At 47.6% G+C, this 5,150-nt stretch overlaps 1 pseudogene; it reads left to right on the plus strand.

Moving 5' to 3' along the window:
• LOC110256269 lies at positions 294-4,944 on the plus strand (annotated as a pseudogene).

The following is a 5,150-nucleotide window of genomic DNA, read 5'->3' on the forward strand; positions in this document are numbered from 1 at the left end:
GACTGAAAGCAGAGAGGACCGGGTTCTGGAGTGTCTGCTGCAAAGTTCCCAGCACTGGATTGTTTCCTTACATTCATTACACGTTAGCACAGGGATCCCAAGCACACCTTCTGTAGCAAGTGGTCCAAGGCCCTTCAGTGTGTCCATATTGGACAACACACATTTTAGAGGACCCTTCATCATCTCAGACAGTTCTATTAAGTAGCAGTGAACTAAGTCATGAGAGCAGGCATCTCATAAAAGCACTTTTCCCCTTCCTGCATCTCCCACCCTCACCCCTTCTAAAAGTGGCCATGGAACAGGGGATGTTGCAAGTGCTTAATGAATATTTGCAGGATGAATGGGGAAGGTCTGGCCTGAAGAGCAAGAAAGAAGTGGCTGCAGAGGTGAAAGTAACTCCAATTTAATTGAGAAATATTTGCTGCATGGTTGAGAGCATGGGCAGACCAACAGGTCCTTCCTTCATCACCCATCCCCACCTATGAAAACACAGAAGCGAATAGTGATATAATTTATTAGAGCAATAAAATCCATACCTACCCATTACCTTTTCAAATGACTCATGTCTGACTGTGTGCACTTGCAGTAAAGCATTCCAACTGGACCAAACAGAGGTTAACTGATGCAGGCAAGAACACCTGGTTAAAGTGAAATTTTTTAGTCCTGCTCAGGCCAGAGCTTGAGAGCTAGTATCCTGGAATTCCTGGATTCCAGCTCCTTTGAGGTACAGGTGGGGAAACTGAGGCCTGGCCTGTGGTCACACAGCTGGGTTTTATCAGAACTGTTTACTTGCCCACTTGTCAGCTGGAATTCAGGCCAGCATGAGAACAGATGCTCTTTGTCAGGATCAAGGCACAGGAGACGCGGATGGCCAGAGAGCCAAGGTTGAGATCAAGTTGATGAACAAACCAGGAGCAAAATGAGGCATTAGGCTGGGAACAAACCCAGAGCTGTCAGGTCGTCCAGATGCATGTTAAGAAGGGGAAGGCGAGTGGAAGTCACTTATGAAGTCAATATGCTGGTGGAACTGCATATTGGTGGGGCCCTTCAGAGGACAATTTGATATTATCTAGTAGAATTAAAAATGCACAACCCTATGAGTCAGGAGTTCACTGCTTCTCTAGGGAAATGCCTGTATGTGGGCACAAAAAAAATAAAACACTCCATGGCAGCATTGCCTATGATCACAAGAAACTAGAAAAAACTTAGATGACCGACCATGGGGATGCACATCAAAACAATATATCCATACCAGGGACTACTACAAAGCAATTAAATAGAGCATAGAGGATCCATCCAGGATCACCACATCACATACTGTATCTTTGAATGAATTAAAAAAAGATAGTCCTCTCTGGGTAAACCAGTTAGAGAAAGGCAGCCCTCCCTTTGGGCTAAGCTAGCAGAGAAGGGCTGAGTTTCAGCCTTCCTCATGCCCTCCCAGCTGTGTGACCAGACAGATGGCTCTGAGTTCAGTCCTTCCAACCTAAAGGACCGTGTCAAGTGGAAAAACAAATTGTAGAATAGTATACAAAACAGGATGGCTTTAATAAATTTAAACACACCTTCCTTGTAGTTTCTATAGGGACATAAATATATAACATGCATGTTAATGAGTAGAACAAGCACTGGAGGGATACACACCTTGTTGCAATAGCTATTACCTCTTTGGTGACAGGTGGGGGGTGGGCACTGTTCCTCAAACTGGCCTTTAATCTTTCCAAAGTGTTTTAATTTTTCACAAGGAGGATGCATTTCTTTGTTACTAGTATAATTAATTTTTAAGAACTAAAAATTGGGAAGTTGGGTTTTTGAGATAAAAGAAGAAATCTGTCATCGTAGGTGACAACCCACCACCAGCACCACCTCTAAATTTAAAGGCATATTGCTCCATGGGCCAGAAACCCATACAAATTCCTTTTGGACCTCAATTTCTCTGATCTCAATTTCTGGGGTAGAAAGTGAGAGAGCTCAGGTTGGATGGAAGAAGTTTTTAAAATCAAAGAAAATTAAGCCTAGTGAGACTCTCTCTCTCTCCTACGTATGCCTGCAGCCAACCTTGGTGACTTCAGCTTCAAGAATCCCAGCTTTGGAATTCCCGTTGTGGTTCAGAGGGTTAAGAACCTGACATAATGTCTGTGAAAAGGTGGGTTCGATCCCTGGCCTTGCTCAGTGGGTTAAGGACTGGCATTACCACAAGCTGCGGTGTAGGTCTGGTGTTGCCATGATTGTGGTGTAGCCCACAGAGCTCCAATTCAACTCCTAGCCCAGGAAATTCCATATGCTGCAGGTGTGGCTGAAAAAAAAAAAAGAACCCCAGCTTTCTCCCCAAAGCTGGAAAACAACTAGAAAAAATAGGCAGAAGGAACTGAGGTTTCTCCTTTCCCCATCTTACATTTTTTTTCAAGCAAGGAGCACCTCGCTGCCACCAGGGGAAGTGGTGAGAGAGTCAACACACCAACCTGAGCAAGATCAAAAGAACCATCCAATAACTTTGGGGGGCTTTATCACAGTGAAAAGAAGGTGAGGGAAGTTGACTGGTCTCGAAATTGTTTTTTAATGGTTTGATTTCACGGTCTTATTGTTACTTAAGTACCATTCATCTTCTTTCAAATCTCTAGCAGGAGCTTCATATGGCTTGGCAGCTCAATTTCCTTTTAGCCCACCAGATGAGACAAAAGGTCCACCGGTCACTTATCTAGGAAAAGCACATTGGCAACCATTAGAACCTGCACCACCTAGCCTGGGCATCCCCTCTTTGCAAGATGTACAGCCCCCGTGGGAAAGGACTTATATCTCCAAATACTTGGTACTCTTGTCATCTCCATTCAGAAGCAACCCTTGTATTGATTGTCCCTGCTTTAAGGACTGTTTAATTATCTCTCAGAACAATCAGCCAGTCAGACAAGGAGACTTCACTGAAATGACAATGATGTTGGACTTGAATGTGCGACTGTAAAGGAACAAATAGCCCCACACCAATTTCCCCATTTCCTGCACTATCCTTCCCTTTGCCTAGACCACCCACTGTCGTGCCCACCCACAAAGCATCTGCTCCAGGGCAATGATTACTGACTGGTGCCATTTCTGTGATGGACGCTCTATGCCAGGGAGTGGCCCTGGTGGCATTTACCAAGGCCCACTCCACGCAAGACAGATTTGGCTTTCAAGGCAGAGGCAGCAATTCTCTTCAAGAACTGGGAAAAAAGGAAAAATCTGGAGTGAAAGGGCAGCAAACAGAATGACAAAAAACTAAAAGAGTAAATCAGCATCTAAAAGCTGTGGCCTGGAGTTCCCGTTGTGGAGCAAGGGAAATGAATCTGAGCAGTATCCATGAGAATTTGGGTTTGATCCCTGGGTAGGCCAGGTATCCAGCATTGCCACGAGTTGTGCTGTAGGTCACAGACTCATCTCAGATCCCGAGTTGCTGTGGTGTGAGCTGGCAGCTGTAGCTCCAATTCGACCCCTAGCCTGGGAACTTACATATGCTGCAGGTGCAGCCATAAAAAGCAAAATAAATAAATAAGTAAAAGCCATGCCAGTGGAAGGAGGGAATGCTGGCTCCAAGCTGAGCTTCCAGGTCACAGATGGGCTTGGATCTGGTGTTCCTGTAGCGTAGGCCGGCAGCTGCAGCTCTGATTCAACCCCTAGCCTGGGAACAAACCGGGAAAGGCACAGAGTCAGCCTGTTACCCTGGAGGAAGGGCTGCCCTGGAGAAAAGGCACGGGGGCCGAGATTGGCTGCACCTGCACATTCAGGGAAAGAGGCAACACATGCGCGTGTTGTTCGCGATCTAGGGACGCAAGACTGCTATCTTCACAGAAGCGAAGGTGTTGAGCACAACGTTCCAGCTGAAGCGCCTCGTTCAGGGCATCCTCCACCAGACGACCAGCTTCTGGAAGCAAGACACTGGGCGAGTGTGGCTTCGCCAGCCAGACAGCACAGCCTCAGGCCTTAGCCGCGGTGGAGCTCGCTTTGCAGACAAATGAAAGTTTGAGGCTCTGTGCAGAGAGCCCTTCTCCCGCACACCTGAGCTGCCCGATGTCATGAAGCTGCAGGACTCAGGAAGCAGTGCCAGTGAACAAGCTGTGCAGTGAGAGGCCTCCTGGCCTAGGCTGGCCCCCCATGCCCCATCAACCCTTTTTTTGGGGGGGTAAAAAAAGAAAAAAAGGAACGTGTTAATCTAGCCACTTACCGCTGTGCATGAGAAGAGATCCAATCCCCGTGGCGGCTTCAGGCAAACAGCATGGCACTGTTTGCCAAACACCTCTAAGCTGTTCCACTTGAGGGGCAAAGACTTGGGGTCTTTGTCCTCCAGCTTCCACCCACCTGTTGGCGGAAGTCACCTAGGACCCTAGCTCTCTAGCACTTCCAGCCTGCCTAGCATACTTTGTAGAAAAATCGTTAAGCTGAGAGCCATACGTGCATGTGATAACAGGTGCCATGTCCTGGATGGCAAATCTGAGGGACAGGGGCTGTGAACCTGTTTGGAGGGTGTGGGAGGAGACTCGTGAATGTCTCTGGAAGGTGTGAACATCCTCATCTTACCTGGAGATAGGAGGCTTAGAAGAGGCTCATGCGATGAGTGTCCAGGAAGAAAAAGAGAAGCAGAAGGAACATGGCAGTAAGAGGGGGAGACAGGAACTGTGAAGCTACCCATGTGTTCCCAAGCCAAGAGAGGAGGTGACCTTCAAAAAGGGCATGGGGACCTGAACTGCCAGGGGGGCTGACCAGAGGCATGGCCACCCCTGAAGTCTTCAGCAATGGAGAAAAATGGGATGAAACAGCACAGCCCCCAAGAAAACCACACAGAGATGGCCACATCAGAAAAGACTTGAAGCTTCAGACAGACCATACTGAACCAGAGAGAAGTCAAGGCCACCTCACCACCTGAGAGTCATGTAAGTTGTTCCCATCCCTCCCCCACTGCCCCAGTGTAGACCAGCTAGAAAGACGAGGGAGGGGGAATAAGGGAAAGGGAGGCCATGTTTCCTCTCCATACAAGTCCTCTGAGCCGCAAGTCTAGGCAGCATTGGCAGAGGAGAGATCATGGCATCGGATAGAAGAGTGGTGTTTTTATCAGGACCTGGCTGAATGTAATCATTGCAAGTAGCCTGGAAGTTATGGAATCTGCCAAGATAAATTAAAGA

This window comes from Sus scrofa, chromosome 13 (genome assembly GCF_000003025.6).
Source record: "Sus scrofa isolate TJ Tabasco breed Duroc chromosome 13, Sscrofa11.1, whole genome shotgun sequence".
NCBI lineage: Eukaryota > Metazoa > Chordata > Mammalia > Artiodactyla > Suidae > Sus > Sus scrofa.